The following is a 17,430-nucleotide window of genomic DNA, read 5'->3' on the forward strand; positions in this document are numbered from 1 at the left end:
ACCGGCTGCATCTTGTGCAGCCAGCTTAGGGTGAGAGGGTCGGTTGGGTCCATGGAGCAGGGGCCAGATGAAAAGGTCCGGAGGGCCTGGCCTGGAGGGTGGGCAGGGCATGCCCTCCCTTAGGACCCGGTTGAGGAAAACCTGAGCAGCGGGCGGCAAAGGGGCCCTCACCTCTTGAAGTCTGGAGAGCCCCATGCGCTGAGTGAGTGTCAGGGGATCCAGCCAGTCTCCCCAGCCGTAGTCCAGGAGGTCTCTGACCCTGGTGACTTCTGCCAGGACCAACCTCCGGTGCACCGCGGGGGACTCCGCCACCTGCACATGGAGCTGGGGGCTGTGTAGCAGGGGCTCCGTGTGGAGATCTTCCCCCACGGAGGCTGCCACGGACCTGGTCACTGCGAACAGTTTCCAGGTCCGGAGGAGGTCCTGTTAGAAGACCAGCAGCTCGGAGAGGTCTCGCAGAAGACCTCTCGGATGGAGATAAAGGAGCTGCCGGTCGTATCAGAGCCCCCGGAGGCAGTGCAGGAAAGCGTGCGCCAGTACACTCCATGCCAGACTACCTGCACCATAAAGGAGCCTCTGCTGGGCCTGGAGGCGGAAGACACGGATCTGAGTGCGAAAACACTTCAGGCCCTGCCCTCCCTCCTCCAGGGGTAGATGGAGAACCCCTGCAGAGACCCAGTGCAGTCCTGACCAGAAGAACTCCAGAATCAACGTCCGGAGGCTGGCCAGGAAATCCAAGGCCGGGACCAGGGTGTTGAGCTGGTGCTAGAGCATGGACAGGACTAGTTGATTAAGCACCAGTGCCCTCCCTTGAAGGGAGAGACACTGGAGTAGTCCTGTCCATCTCCGGAGCCGCTCTACCACCCTGCCCTCTAAACCGTGCCAGTTCTCCGGCAGAGATGGATGCGTGGCAGAAAGGTAAACGCCAAGATAGAGCAGCGGACCTGCGCTCCACCGGATGGGCTGAAGCGCGGGTGGGATGCAGCTCGCCTGCTGCTAGTCCCCTACCACCAAGCCAGAGCTCTTGACCCAGTTGACCCGGGAGGAGGAGGCTGCCGAGTAAACGGCCTGACAAGCCTCCACCCGCGCCAAGTCGTCCGGGTCCTGGACCACAAGGAGCACATAGTCGGCATACGCTGACAGGACCAGCCGCAGCTCCAGCTCTCGCAGCACCAACCCCGTCAACCTCCTATGGAGGAGACAGAGGAAGGGCTCAATCGCCAGAGCGTACAGCTGGCCTGAGAGGGGACACCTCTGCCGTACTCCTCGCCCGAAGCTGACTGGTTCGGTCAGGGTCCAGTTGAGCCTGACCAGACACTCTGTGGAGGCGTACAGCACCTGGAGAAAACCCACAAACTGGGGTCCGAAGCCAAACGCTCACAGAGTGCTCAGGAGATACCCGTGATCCACCCTGTTGAACTCCTTCTCCTGGTCCAGGGACAGGAGGGCAAACGACAGACCGTCCCTACACCCGAGTTCCAAAAGGTCCCAGACCAGATACAGGTTGTCAAAGATAGTGCGGCCCAGGATGGTGTAGGTCTGGTCTGGGTGGATCATGTCCACCAGCGTGGACCCTAGCTGCAGAGAGATGGCTTTCGCTACGACCTTGTAGTCTGTGCTGAGGAGTGAGACGAGACGCCAATTCCGTAAATCACGGAGGTCCCCCTTCTTTGGCAATAAGGTGAGCACGGCTCGCCTGCACGAAAGAGGGAGGACCCCGCTCTGCAAAGACTCGGCCCAGACGGTGACTAGGTCTGGGTCGAGGACGTCCCAGAACATGCGGTAGAACTCCATGGTCAGCCCGTCCATACCCGGCGATTTATTAGTGGGCATGCAGCGGAGGGCTTCCGAGAACTCGGCCAGAGTGAGAGGCAGCTCTAGCTGGTCTCGGTCGCCTGCGCCGACTGTCAGGAGTCCGTCCCAGAGCACTCTGCAAGTGTTAGGATCGGTCGGATGCAGGGAGAAAAGGCATGCGTAGAAGGCCCTGGCCCTCCCACACATCTCTGCCAGAAACGTGCGGGGGGTGCCATCCTCCGCGAGGAGGCAGGTGACATGCTTCTTAGCCCCCCTCTTTCTCCAGGGTGTAGAAGAAGCAGGAGCCTCGATCCATCTCCCAAAGGAGGCGGATGTAGGATCGAACAAAGGCACCCCGGGCCCGGTGGTCCTCGAGGGCCCGGAGCTCCTCTCAGTTCTCCCGGCACGCCCTACAGAGGGATGTATCCTCGGGACTGGCGGCCAGACGCCTCTCCAGCTCCAAGACCTCCCGTTCCAACTGCCCTATCGCCGCATCCCTCCGTCGGCTGGCGCCCCAGGTGTAGTCGCGGCAGAAGAGCCGGGTGCGCATCTTCCCCAGGTCCCACCACCGCCGCGCTGAGGGAAAGGCACACCGCTGCCCTCGCCAGGCCAGCCAGAACTCCCGGAAGGACGCCACGAAGCCCGCATCCACCAACAAGCTGTTGTTAAAGTGCCAATAGGCCGGCCCCGGCCTCTCTGCGCAGAGAGAGACCATCACGGTGGCTAGGTGGTGATAGGAGAATGGGGCCGGCCAAATGCCGGAGGAGTAGGCCCATGAAAAGTGGAAACATAATAAGTAGATGCGGTCCAACCAGGAGTGGCGCAACCGATGGACCTCTACCCGGACAAAGGTGAACGTCAAGATGTCATCCAGGTGGTGGTCTCACCAGACGTCCACCAGGGAGTGATGGTCGACTATCCACCGGATGACATCTGCAGTGGCCGGACACTGCTCGGTCCCCGAACGGTCCCGTTCCTTGAGGGTTGTATTAAAGTCCCCGCCCAGGACCAGGCACTCGGGAGGATCCAAGGTGCCGAGGAAGGCGGACGCCTGCTGAAAGAAACGCAGCCACTCTGGGTCTGATGTCAGGGCATAGATGTTAACGAGATTAACCAAGAGCCCCTCCATTCGGACCTAGAGGTGCAGCAGGTGGCCCGGCACAGCCTCGGCGACCCCAAGCACCTTGGGCCGTAGGTCAGGGGAGAACAGGGTCACCACTCCAGTCGTATGAGCTGTGAGATGGCTAAAGTAGACCCTGTCCCCCCAATCCAGATGCGAGCTGGATTGGGGGCCGGAATCGTATGGGTCTCCTGCAGGAAAACCACAGAGTACCCCCCCAAAGGAAGGGGAGCACCTGGGACCTGCGGAGACCCATCCTACAGCCATGGGTGTTCAATGTTGCGATGGTAAGAGGTGTCAGAAGGAGGGCTGGGGGGATCCTCGCCGGCAGGGATGCTCGCGGCTCCCGACGGGCCATGCAACAGTCTGTGACCTACCCCGTAGCTAGGTAAGGAGTCACGGAAGATGCAGACCCACTGGTAGGCCGCGGCACCCTGCTTCCTGGTCCTTTTACCCTCCCCCATGAGGGCCCTTGTGGCCCAGAGGATAAGATGGAAATCCCCCCATAGCTGAAGAGCGAGCTGCACCTTATTACGGGAGCCACGAACGTCCTCGAAGAACTCCTGCAGCTCCTCTCGCAGCATATGGGGGGCCGGGGTCACTAGCCCCTGACTTTGCTCTGGAGGGGCCGCCGACACAGCCCCATGACCCACCGAGACGGGCAGGCAAGAGGCGGACCCCCGACGTAGCACCCGATGGGCTGGCACCACATGGCCCCCCTCAAACTCCAGCTCAATTGGGGGCGGCGAAGGGAAGATAGCAGCCTCTGGTGAGTCGGGACTGGGAAATACAGAGGCTGCTCCCTGGGGACTATCCTCTGGGGATGAGGAGGTGGTGGCCCTGGGGTGGCAATGATATCACAGGAGGTGGAGGGGACAGGGACAGGGTCGACAACAAGGGAAGGGCAGGAATCCAGAGTAGGAGAAGGACAGGAACAGAGGCAGGGAAAGGGGCAAAGGCAGGATCCTGGGCTCCAGGAGCCATGCAGCTGGAGATTGGCCCCCCTTGGTGGAGCTCAAGGGACTGGGGGAGGGAAGGGGGCCATCCACGATGCCGGCTCTGGAACCACGGCCGGCGGAGTAGCCACAGCAGCTCCAGTGGGGTCCCTGCCCGGGAAGGAGGTCACTTGCCCCACGCCCACAAGGGACAGCCCGTGAGGCTTGGGTCCCAGCCGCATGGCACCGGCCGTCGCCTCAATGGGCTCAGCTGCCGACAGCAGGGTACCACCCGCAGCTGGGCAGATGGAGGAGCCCAGGCAACCCTTGGGGGTGGAAGCAGAAGCAGCAGTTAGGGAGGAGGAGCATGGTGAAGGGGGGGCCGGGGTGAGATCGCTCAGATCGAGTCCTGCTGGCAGAGCGTCGTCCTCCCCCTGGGTGACCGCGGTCAGACCCAGGGCCTCCATCTCCTCGTAGATGGAGGGGAGCTCCCCTTCCACCACCCCGGAGGTCTCCCCACCAATGCCCGAAGTGACGCTCGCCTCGGGGGGGGGCAGGAGGGGCTCCATCGGGGACCTTGAAGGGAAGGGGCTACAATGGAGGGACGGTACTGCCCTCCCGTGCTGCCACACCCTCCCCAGCCAGCACTGGGGGATGGAAAGCACCCGCGGGCAAGGCAGAGAGCTCGGCATCGGTGCCCCCTTTTTTGGTCTTCCGGGGAGCTTCCGCATCGGTGGAAGGGAGCGGAGCTCGAGCCTTCCGCTTGCCCCACTTCCCCTGGACAAGGTCCAGCCCTCCATGGCATCATCAGGGGGCCGGCTAACAGGGATCAGGTCGGGAGGCAGGGGCGACAGCTCAGGGACTGTGGAAGGCAGTGGTGGAGCAGCATGAGGGAGGGAAAAAAAACCCCTGGGGCGGGCCCTCTCCCACGCTCGGTGGTATCCCTGCTGCACCCTCCTCTAGATGCCCCGCCGGACTGCAAGCAGCAGAGGCGGAGCTCTCCCGGTCATCTGGGCGTGCTGGGGGGAGTGGCCCTTGGGCCCGAGCACGATCAGTGGTGGACTGAGTGGGAGGAGGAGCGGCTCCGGGCAACCAGGGGTGCCGGCAATGACAGGGCTGGCGCCCCGCCGGGGCTCGGGAGTCCTGGATGCCTCTCCTTGCTGGGCCAAGGGGCAGTGCTTCTGGACGTGCCCCATCGCTTGGCAGAGGTAGCACCGGGCCTCCCCCGTGGAATAGTGCACCCGGTAATGGGCCCCCCGTAGGGGACCAAAAACGATCTCTCAAGCGCCTCTCCGTCAAGTGCCGCAGTTGAAGCTGGACTTGCCGGCGGAACGAGAGGACGTGACCGAGGACAGGGTCCTTGCAGCCCAGTGAGAGAAGGCTCAGAATGGAAAGGGGCTTCCCCAAGGTCAAGAGGGTGGGTAACAGGGCAGCATTAGGAAGGAAGGGAGGGACTGAGGTCTGGATGAGAAGACGACCTTCCCGTACATTTTGGAGGCCACCACAATGGCCGTGGGCCCCACCACCCTCGCCAACACCTGCATGTAGGTCTCCACGTGGGGCGAGGCGGGCACCAGGAGGCAACGGATGCTGTGCTTCCTGGTCATGGTGGGAAAGGGGCCCCAGCCACTATAGATGGTAGTGGAGGCGGTGGGCGGGAGAGATGATGTAGCGGCAGGCTGGGGGGCCGCCGCCACCCAGGCGTACGCCCTGGGGGCCGAGGGAGAGACACCCGCAAAGCTGGTGGAGGGAGCAGCGGGTAGGGACGTCGCGGCCGGTGGCGGGGCCGCGGCAGTGGGGGCAGTCCCTGCCATGGAGGGCCTAGTCTTTTTGGCAGGGCCCTTCCCCTTCTTCTTCCCCTGGCCCTTCCCACCAGCTGGGGGGGCTTCCCCAGAATCCGAGGGGGCGAGAGGCTTGGCAGCAGCGGAGGTCTCCCCGGTGCCTGCCACTGCTGCGCCTCAACAGGAGCAGGTGGTTTGGCAGTGGTGGGTGAGGTAGAGGCTTGGAGTGGTGACGGATGGGCAGGCGGGGGAAGGGTGTTTGGGGCTGCTGGAGGGGCCCCACCCATCATGTCCCCCGCCATAAGAAGCAGGGAGGGAGGGGAAAACACCAGAGAGAGAGGAGGGGAAAGGGGAGGCAGGTCGACCACTCCTCCCCGCTAGGCTGCAGGCAGGGGAGGAGGGTGCCAAAAAAGGGGGGGCGGATGTGGGGATATTAAGGGCTCGTAGGGGACAGTCACCGACTCAGGGTAGAAATCCGGCTCCTCTAGCTGCACTAGGGAAGGGAGGTCACAAGAATGTTGGGGGGGTGCAGTGAAATGGGGGCAAACTCAAACAGGGGAAGAGGACAAGCGCATGAGTGGGGGCATGGGTACACTGGGTAAGAGGCCAATCAGGGAAGGGGTACCACATGGGGAGGGGGGAGAACCAGGCCAGAGGCAGGACAGGGAACCGAGGAGCTAGCTTCAGAGGCCAAGGCAGGGCAAACAAACAAATGCTGCAGAGGGAAAAGGGCAGGGCAGGCAAAACAAAACTGAAGCCAGCAAGTGCTGGGGTAAAGGGGAGGGCAAAAAGGCTGCAAGGGGATAATGGGGCAGGTAATGGGGGACAAAGCTGGGGTTCACTAAGGGGGTCCAGTCCAGGGGGATGGGGGGGCACATGCGCCCACATGCGCTTGCAGAGAGTCAGTTTGGGCTGGCTGCTGCTTCAGGCCCAAAAGGTGGTGAAAGGGCGCAGCAGGCCAAGCAAACAGCGGAGTCCCAGAGGGAGGAGCTGAGGCAGATGGTATGCAGTCAGTGGGGGTGGTGGAGGGGTCAGCGGTGGTGGTACTGGTGGAGGTTGGGGGGGGGACACACAGATGGATCAGGGGCAGCTCCACACCACACCCCTTGTGTCCCTAGAAACACACTCAAGACCCCCACCACAAGAGCACAGTTTGAAAATTACTCAGTCTTAGGGCCCCCTCTACAGTGGTCTGCAAAGTCTCTAGGTGCTCCCCCACTGGCAGATGGTCCTCTCCTTCTCCTCCTCGGGGCTTCAGCAGCTCCAGGCAGCAGACTCTGCAGCAGCAGCAGCTCCAGGAACTCCAGGTGGTGGTCCAGGCAGGCAGAAAGGACCCCTCTCAGGTGGTGGTGGTGGTGTCCACAGCAGCAACAGCTGGGGCTGGGGTCCCTCACTCCCTTCTGGGGAGTGGGCCAGCAGCCCCCCCCCAAGGGGCTGCAGTTGGAGCAGTAGCAATACCCAAGGGTGGGGGGGGGGGTCCAGCAGCCAGCCAGCAACCAGGTAGCAGAGAAGGGGGGGTGGTATCTGGCCTAGCCAGGGGAGCAGCTAGAGTAGGAACAGCAGCAAGGAGAGCCCAGGGCCTAGCAGCAGCTGCCGCCGCCGTCCTCTTCCTCCAGGCCAGAGGATTGCAGGAGTGTAATAGAAGGAAGAGATGTTGGTCCCAAGTTAAGCAGGTCCCTTTTCCCTGGGTAAGGGAACAGAGAAGACTCCAGAACAATCAGGAACCTTCTGGAGACAATTAAGGCAGACAGGCTGATTAGAACACCTGCAGCCAATCAAGAAGCTGATAGAATCAATTAAGGCAGGCTAATCAGGGCACCTGGGTTTAAAAAGGAGCTCACTTCAGTTTCTGGTGTGTGTGTAAGGAGCTGGGAGCAAGAAGTGCTAGGAGCTGACAGTGAGAACGTATACTATTGAGGGACTGAGGAGTACAAGCATTATCAGACACCAGGAGGAAGGTCCTATGGTGATGATAAAGAAAGTGTTGGAAGGAAGCCATGGGGAAGCAGCCCAGGGAGTTTAGCTGTTGCACAGCTGTTCCAGGAGGCACTCTAGACAGCTGCATTCTACAGGGCCCTAGGCTGGAACCTGGAGTAGAGGGTGGGCCCAGGTTCCTCCCAACTCCTGGTCAGACACAGGAGGAGTTGACCTGGACTGTGGGGTCACAAAAACAGCCAAACTGAGGACTACCGTGAAGCTCCAAGGTGAGCAAATCTGCCAATAAGCTCAAGACCCACCAAGGTAGAGGAGGAACTTTGTCACACAAGGTATCAATGATTTCAGCTCTGCAGCATGTACCAAGACTCTCAACTGAATCTAAGTTAGCTTTTTTATTATACCATGGAGAGAGGAAGGGTCATATGGTGTCTAGGACCCTTAACAGGATCCACACCACTAGGCAAAAGCACCTGTCCCCACCCTCTCTCCACTCATTGGTCTTTGGAACCCATGTCCCCTGCCTAGCAAGTGCTGTTCAGTTGAGGGTGAGTCCCTCCATTGGGGTATTCCAGGTAAAGTTCTGCTGTCCTCAGTTCACACAACAAGGATAACAACCCTTTATTACTCCTGCACCAATAACAAGGAGACTGGGGATCTAACACCAGCCACAAGCGATCATTGGGGCAAGCAATCCCATCATGCTGAGTACCTAGGCAGGGTGAATGTGTCCATGCAAACGAGATCAGCTTCTGAAGTCTTTTTCCACAGATCAGCACTAGATATCAGGGGAGAGCTCACCAGACTCTGCTTACAGATACATATGTCTCTGTATTTCAAACTTGTGCTATGCTTCTGGGTGTCACCACCAAACGGTTTGACATCAGCATTGGCTAGCCTGTTTGATAGCCCATTGAAAACCATCAACTATACAAGTGACCCATTGAGAGAAGGCAGATACATCTTATGACTCAGCAAGGCATACAGAGGACAGGACCCTAATGCTTTCGGGCCATGTGCAGGGCAGCTTTTAGTTTGAAACAAAGGAAGTACAGGTTGCATGGCAAAAGACTATAAAAGGCAGCTGCATCTTCTCCATTTTGTCTTCAGTCCTGCTTCTTATCTCTGGAGGAACTTTACTACAAACTGAAGCTCTGAACACGGGACTGAATGACCCCTCCAAACTGTGGATGTATTCCAGAGGGACTTTCAAGCCAAAACTCACCAATACTGCTAGGAACCTGATATATGGACTTTGATGTTTTTGTATGTATGTGACTGCTTTACCATTTAGCATCTTTCTTCTTGTTCTTCCTTTTCTCTTTATAATAACCCTTTAAAAGAAAAAAACAAAAAGAAAAGGAGTATTGTGGCTCCTTAGAGACTAACAAATTTATTCGTTAATCAAGCAAGCACATCCGTAGCTCTGTACACCAGTAGAGATTTTCCCTGTCCTCCTCCTCTTTCTTAGCAGGCTTAATTATATCTGTAGTGCACATCCTTAGTCCCACTCCTTACATTTTACGGTCATGTTCTATTTTGGAGGGTCTTGAGTCTGAGGGCTGCAGTACCATGTCTTTTGTATCCCAATGAGAGGGACAGGGAGTGAAGTTTCAGCCAGGGTCACCATTTCCTGGCATTTTAGTGTTTCTTATACCTCCGCCGACATCCTTCCTTGCCCCTCCCGACTGGTTACTTGACTTGCCTTGAGATAGAAGTCGAGGCAGTTGTGTTTTAAACTCCCACCAAAATCAGCAACACTAACTCTCTTCCTTATCTTTTCTCATTGTGCTATAAATCCCATCTGGTTGTGAGCAAATGTAACACACAATGTCTTTGTTCTTTGTTCACACATTAGTAAGAATATAAGAATATCATAAGTCAAATGGGCAAACAAACCCCAAGATTCTATCTCAGGCAAATACACAGGCTGGAATGCTATATTAACATCACTAACGCTTCTGTCAGGAATGATCTAGATCAGTGGTGCTCAAACTGAGGGGCACTCACCTCTTAGAGAGGGCATGGATGAACATGCAGGGGGATGCATGGCAGGGCCCAGGCCAGCCCTCACAGGGAGCAAGAGCACTACACTTCTAGCCTCACTCCACCCCCAGAACAGCTCCACTCCAGTCCTGCTCTGCCACCAGGCCCAGCGCCACTTCATCCCTGCCTCACCCCCACCCCAGTCCTGCCCTCTTTCCCTCTCCTCACCCAAACCAGCTCCACTTCTAGCCCCAGATCCTGCCCCATCCTCCATTCTGCCCCCCAGCTCCACCATCAGCCCAAGCTCTGCTGCAGAGGAAGCCTTGGCTGTGCAGTAGGAGGGATGTAGCAGAAAGGTCTGTGCACCACTGATCTAGATAATAGTTAGAGTTGCCTCACTGTAGGGGACTGGATTAGAGGACCTATCAAGGTCCTTTCCAGTCCTACATTTCTACGATCTATGAATAAATCATTGGCTTACAATGAACTTTGTGGTGACGGGCTGCACTAACCACATTGATATCAATAATATTGCAATGAAGTTAGATTCAATATACCAGTGAATGAAAACAGCCTCGGAGGCTTTGCTCTTATCTGCTTCTGTCATCTTCAGAAATGATGTCTCGGATACCTCTTGAACTTTGCTCTGCTATGATGGAGTCAGCACTTTCCTGTAGTCTCATCACAGTGCACTTTTTCTGATCTGGTAGATTTGCACTAAGCAAGTTTTTAGCAGAAGAAGTGCATACTTGCCAGGCATTCCTCCCGACACTCAGGAAGATGTCTTGTTCCTGGAGTAGGTCCATATTCTGAATACCTATGTCCGGTTGAGCACCAACTACAGCAAGCTCCAAATCCCAGCCTTAGTAATCAATTTCCATTTTATCTCAGCTGGGCAGTTAGTTCTCTCAGGCTATGTCCTCAGTGGGGCTGGAGGTATAATTTCAAGCTCATGTAGACATATTCATTCGAGCTCTGATCTCAAGCTAGCCACCCAAGTATGATCCCATCTGAATCCCGAGGTATGTACTCAGGCCTTCCCAATATTTATGTCATGGCAGCTATATTTCTATTTTTAGTGCACTAGCTTCATCAAAGCTAGCGCAGACCTAGGTTCCCTGAAGCTGCGTGGCCTTGCATGTCCCCTGGCCAGGCCCAGTCCCACCGCGGCCAGGGAGAGGCACCCCGCCCCTGGCTTGGCCCAGCTCAGCCCAGCCAGAGCTGCCGCAGTTGGGGAGAGGAGCCTTTCCCCAGCCCAGTCCGGCCCAGCCACGCTGAAACTGCCATGGCAGGGAGAGGCTCCCCTCCTCCCAGCCCAGGTGCTGCTGCGCAGAGAGAGAGCTGGGGGAGTTCTCTCTCCCCGCCATAGCCCCCAGGCAGCCTGCACCCCAAACTCCTCATTCCCAGCCCTGCGCCAGAGCCCGCACTCCCAGCCAGAGCCCTCACCCCCTGCACCCCACCCTCTGCCCCAGCCCTGAGCCCCTCCCACACTCCTACCCCTCCACATGAATTTTGTTATGTGCACCAATATGTGTCACACATCACTTCCACATTGGTGCACATAACAAAACTCATTCCGCACATGGGTGGGAAAAATTAGAGGAAACATTGGAGCAGGCAGGTCTATCTGAGCTGGAAGTTACACCTCCAGCTCCAGTGTAGACTACCCTCAGAGTACTTGGCAGATACAGGATATGGAGGGGGATGGGAAAGGAAGCACTAACTTTAGAAGTGGTACTTGACCCTGCATGAGAATTTAAAATGGATTCCCCTGATAGTTTAGCAGAGGATTGCATCACTGTAAAATACATAAGATATACTCGTAGGTTTAGTCCTCAAAGGGAAGGCTTAGGGTTAAGGAAAGGGAGGAAAGTCTGAAAAGGAAGGGGAGAAGCAGATACCCAAAGGGAAAAAGAAGAGACTACATCAGGGAAGGGGAGACTGGGACAGTGATGTGAATGATACTGACAACCTACAGTTCCATGAAGCCTTTTCATCCAGCACTGTCCAATAGAAATCTAGGGCTGGAAGGGACCTCGAGAGGTGATCTAGTCCAACACCCTGATTTGAGAGTTAGGACAGCACTGATAAAGACCCATCTGGTTTAAACCAAATTGAGAAGACTGAAGTAAAGGTAATAGAAGAGAGAACCACTTGGAATGGGTTGGTAAGCACCACCAACAGTCTCTCATGCAAGGGCATATTCCCTCTATACCAGATTTTCCATGCACCCCAAAGAGAACCAAGCTGCAGTGCTCTAAAAGAATCATCTTCAACCCCCTGCTTTCTATTTAAGTACATTCAGTCACATGCTTATCATCTTGCTAGTTTACCTCAACTTTCTCTACCCTGACCGAAGTAAGAAATACATGCAGAAGTCACAGCTGATGCAATGATGTATCCCTTAAATGGTGCAAGCAGAAGAGCATATATCAGGGTTCTGCAACCTACACTGGCTTCCAGTGCCCTACTGCAATATTAATTCTGGCATTTCCTAACTCTTAAGTGCTTGACTTTGCAACTATAATAATGTTATTTTAAAATAATCTGTTTCGTTTTGTACACAAAAGACTGAGCTCACTGTAAGGCCGGTTTTCCAGACCTCAGATCATTCTTGTAGCTTTTTTCTGAACTCTTTCCAATTTTTCAGCATCCTTTATAAAGAGTGAACACTAGATAAGTAGAACACACGAGGCCTATAGTAAGTGTCTGGTGATAACCTTTCAAACCAACTTTCCTGTGTCAGTAGTTCTTAAACTTTTCCATACCTTGACACCATATAACACCAGAAAAAAATTGTGGGACCTCTTTCCCATCTAGCTGTAAAGGAAGGGAGGGTGGTCATGATGAGAGCTGAGTTAATAACTGATTTTTAATTATTTATTCAAAGCAGAACAGCTTCAACCGGACAGTTCAAGCAGGAGCCAGTGCAGAACAAAGTGATGGTCAGGACTGTCAATTAGAAAGAGAGGGACCTAGGTTCAAATCCCTGCTCCAGAGCAGCGATTAAAACCTGGATCTCCCATGTGAATGCCCTGACCACTGAGCCATTGGGTGTAAGGTGGCAGCACCACCACCTGTTTTCTGAATGATGGCTAAATACTCTTGTGAATCTACCCTGAAAAACTGAAACGTTTTCTTTTGATAATGTTGAAATGAATCATCCTGACATTTCCAACATTTTCTTCTTTTGTGTTTCAACTGAAACAAGTTGCTGAAATAGACATAAATTCACAAAACGTTTTGGTCAACCCATTTTGCAGAGGAAACATAATTTGGCCAAAAAATTTCACTTAGTCCTAGTCATGGCCCCCTGAAATCCATTTGTGATCCCCAAGTTGAGACCCTGGGATATAAATAACCTTGTGTCAATACAGTTAGTTGGCATATTCTCTTCCTCTTCCATAAATCTTATGGAAATTTGAAAAAAAGAGAGAGCAACACTTTCTATAAAGACATGCACAAAACTTACTCAGATAGTAAATTATTATAACTACTCTGTGCACTGGTAAATCTTGCTAATCTCAGGAGTTTTTGAAATCTCCCTCATGTCTGGAAGGTATGTGTATCCTGAGTGGAGATAGCTGGTCATCTTTTAACCTCTTAATTTCTGACAACAGTAGCAGCTGTGATGGAGACAGTAATCTTGTTATGCAACATTCCACTAGAAGTGGAGAAGGAACCAAATGGGTCTAGTACAGCTGGTGCATGGGTGGTTATATCTCTTTATTTTTGAAGAGGTAACAAAGAAAGCCTGTCATCTCTTTCTGAATTACCCAAGGGGTTGAATTTTCAGGGCAAATGCAAGCACGGAAGCCAGTAGAAATAGAATATCCATTATAAAGGAGAAAAGAGCCACAAGAACAAATGAGAGCATTTCATCAGTGCTTACAGTAAATTTCAAAGGAGCACAAGTCACCTCAGCACCATGGTACTTATCGAGTCACTATGTATCCATGACTTGGAAAGGTCATCCATTTATCAAAGAATCAAAAACAGGGCCATAAATTTCCTCTAGCATTTTATCTGTTAAGTGAATTTTAGTTGTGACTAGACACAAAATTACATAAGCATCAAATACTCAGGATTGCCCTAAGGCCTTGGGTACATTATACACTTGCAGTTGCCATGGAAATAATGATTCTGATTTAAAAAGTGATAGACAACAACCTGTCACTGTGTCATTCTTAAATGTCCCCAGGGAACTTAGTAATGAATGTTAGGCTGAGGGGCCTCACGCTGATTCTTGTGAAATCTTTATCTGTCGCAAAGAGTTTGCCTGAATTTTTTCAGGCCCTTGCCAGAGAATTTTGATGTGATTGCAGGTCTCTGGATAACTTTTCTGGAACTGTTTATATTATTGTTCTGTATTGCAGTTTGCATCTGGGATTCATTGCCACATGGATCAGGAAATAAAACACACGTTGTATGCCAAACAAAACATTGCCTTATATTCTACAGTACAACTTGCATGCTTCTTTGCCACTAGTACGGGGATGTTATCGCAAGCCTTGGTAGGTTAGCAGTGGAAAATGCACCCACACTTTTTTCATATAACAATGAGGTATGATCCCTGCTTCAAGTGCAAAACACGACTCTGCATTAATTACTGGCACTGCCACAATCCAATGAAATGTTAAGCATTAAGCTATTGCTAAGATTGCTTCACCTGCCAAATTTTCATGCCCCCATTTAATGCACAAGCCCTGCATTTGTTTACTCGGGTGTCATTGCCCATTGGTTCACGCTTTTACATATCTTGGGCCTAATGCTCTGCTAGTGTAAATGGGTGCAGCTCCATTGACATTGGTCATGTTTTGGTCATTTGCAACAGCAGAGAACTTAGCTTTTTTATGAGGAAAAAACATATGTTTTGTGTAAGCCACATTTATGGATACATTTTACTGATGCAACGTAGGTGCCAATCTTTGAAATTTTTTTTCTTAATGTTCATTTTTATTCCAGCATCCTACAGATCATTGCAAGAGCCCCAAGGATGTCCCCAAAAAAACACATTTTTTTCTGCCATCCAATATTCTACCTCATTCAAGGCTCAGTACTGTACCCACCATGCTTCTAGGCAAAGCGAAGTCACATGACTCCCCTTGAGACCCTAATGCCGCTCACTGACTGGCTAGAAGTTGAGACGCAGGGAGTTTTCTCCCTCTCAAGAGCTTAGCATGCTCGATCTGTAGCACCCCCAGGACCTGTTGGTTCAGTTAAAAAAAAAAAAAAGCCTGTGGGCTTACTTTGTCCCTGCTAAAGCTTCATAACAGCTCATCTTCCAATCCATGTCTTGAAAAATAAGCAGCACAATATGGTTGACTTAAAGATCAATTCTTTCAGCCCTTCCTACATGCCTTTCATTGGATTCTCTTTCTAATTCCTACATGGCATATGGCCTGCAGTCTGATTAACTGTTTCATCTTAACCAGTTCTACAAATGATGGGCCAGAGCCTCAGCTTGTGTAAGTTATCACAGCCCCTTTGACTTCAACAGAGCTGTGCTGATTTACACACTTTACAGATCTGGCCCGACATTTCCATGTTAGAACATTTTACAGCAAGATGCTTTACCGCCGCAGAAAAGGGTTTTAAAATATTTTTAGAGACATTTTTCATTTGTGGAAGGTTGATTCTGCCAGAGACCAAGCACCATAACTCAGGGCTGGGAACTCAGCACCTCATAGGATTGGACTCCAAGTCTTGAAATGACCATTCTTTGGAGTATTGGTTCTAGTGTGTTTGGCTTGGACCCACGTAATTTCACTAATCATGTATCATCAAAATCCATCTTATAAGCAGCACATCACTGCACAGGCTTTCAGTCCCTTTTAAAAGGGGCTCTGATTTTAGCTTTCTGATCCAGTGTGAATCTAGTTGGCTATCTACCCTACCCCACCCCATCCCATTCTTGGGACAGATCCTCAGTTGGTGTAAATCAGCAAAGCTCCATTGAATTGAACAGAATTATGCCAATTTGCACTAACTGAGAATTTGACCCATCATATTTATGTCTGGAATAGACAAACATTAAATCAAGTCAAAAGACTAGGGAAAAAAATGCCATAGGGGAAGCGAACTCTTTTCCCCAACACCACTCCCTTTGGAGGAAAAGCACTGAAATGGGAAATTACAGCACACCATTAAACTCTCTTGTATATCCAGCAATTCAATAGCCTGTAAAATTAATAGGGCTTGTTTAGAAAATAACCAGAAAAAAACAGCGAAAACTTAATTTCGACCTTGTTTCATCCACCTCTCCAGTACCTTCCAATTAACATCCAATCTGCTGCTAACATGCATGGAAGCGATAAGTTCTTTTCATGCATTTGACTCGAATAATAGCTTCATGGCAATGGTATTTGATTCCAATGCTTTTGTCTTTTAGTGGTTTATTGTGCCCTCTACCAAGAAGTCAATTTGGCTCAAGTCTATTACTTGCCAAACCAATCTAAAAATCTCTGCTGATGTGCTCAATAACAGGCTCTTTTCCCTCTTGATATAAATGATCACTCAAGAAAAATTTACTTTTTTACTATTACACAAAATTCTCTTCCATGTTTCATTAAACTTTTGTTTGGTATCTGCATGAAATATGTTGCATCTTTGTTTGATTCCTGCAGCCACTTTCCAAAATCCATGTAGGTTAACTCATTTGCATGTAGTTATTTATTTTGGGCTAAGTTGTAGCTTTGCAATAAGCCCCGAGGGAGAGGCTGCACAACGTTGCTCTGACCCAGCAATAAACCAGGTACCAAACTGTGATACTGAGATTCATAATCTGCTTCCCAATTCCCCCCTGTTCCTGAGTGGGGAAGCTATCTGCATCAGCCCTATGCACGCCCCGGAGCTGCTCTGTTGGCAAGGGTGGAGACCAGGATACCCCAAGAGGGAACAGAGTAGTGGTCATGCAGAAGCATAGGGGGTGCTGTAAACGGCAAGCTTCTTATTCCTTGTATAACTGTGGATATTTTTTCCTTGCCCTCCTAAGGCTTTATTGTATGTATTCTAGGTCATACAGAAAGGATTGAGGGATTTTAAGCCAAGCAGATGTCAAGTTTTTGCATCATTTCCACAACAAGCAATAATGGGCTGGATACCCCTCCTGCACTAGCATTGCACTGCACTCTCAAAGATTATTGAGACATACTCTGCTCTAAAGAGCATGTGTTACACTTTGGTCATGGCATGTGAATGAGGTGGGAGGGATAGTTCAGTGGCTTGAGCATTGGCCTGCTAAACCCAGGGTTATGAGTTCAATCCTTGAGGGGGTCATTTAGGGATCTAGGACAAAAGTTGGGAATTGGTCCTGCTTTGAGGAGGGGATTGGACTAGATGACCTCCTGAGGTCCCTTCCAACCATGATATTCTATGAATTTCAGTAAGGAGTAAAAGCAAAAAAAGTCAGATGTGTATTAGAGATATAGACAAATAAATGGCAATGTAAGATCCCATGGGAAGAATGCAAAATTGAATTTAAAAATTAAGAAAGCTTCATAAGAAATAAACATCCTTGATAAGTCCCCTCATCAAGGGTGAGAAGGTATCCACCTGAAACCCTTAACCATCAGCTCAAAGGAGCAGAGTAAGGGTTTAAAGATAAAGCAAGCTTCTGAACTGAACTAGACTCCCAGGCTACACTGAGATTTTAAGTTATGCCACATTCCTAGCTAATGTAGTCACTGGGCAGTAACTAAATTTCCAGACTGGAGCAAGTTTCTCACCAGACTGGACGCTCAGATTCTCAGGGCTGGAACAGGCTTTATAGTCCCGTAGTTCCACCCCTAAGAGGTTCTGGCCAATCAGCCCTTCCATCTAATCCAAAATAGAACCTCAAAGCTAGCAGCACACATTGCAGCCTCTCTCAGAAAATATT

Source organism: Dermochelys coriacea, chromosome 9, assembly GCF_009764565.3.
Source record: "Dermochelys coriacea isolate rDerCor1 chromosome 9, rDerCor1.pri.v4, whole genome shotgun sequence".
Lineage (NCBI taxonomy): Eukaryota > Metazoa > Chordata > Testudines > Dermochelyidae > Dermochelys > Dermochelys coriacea.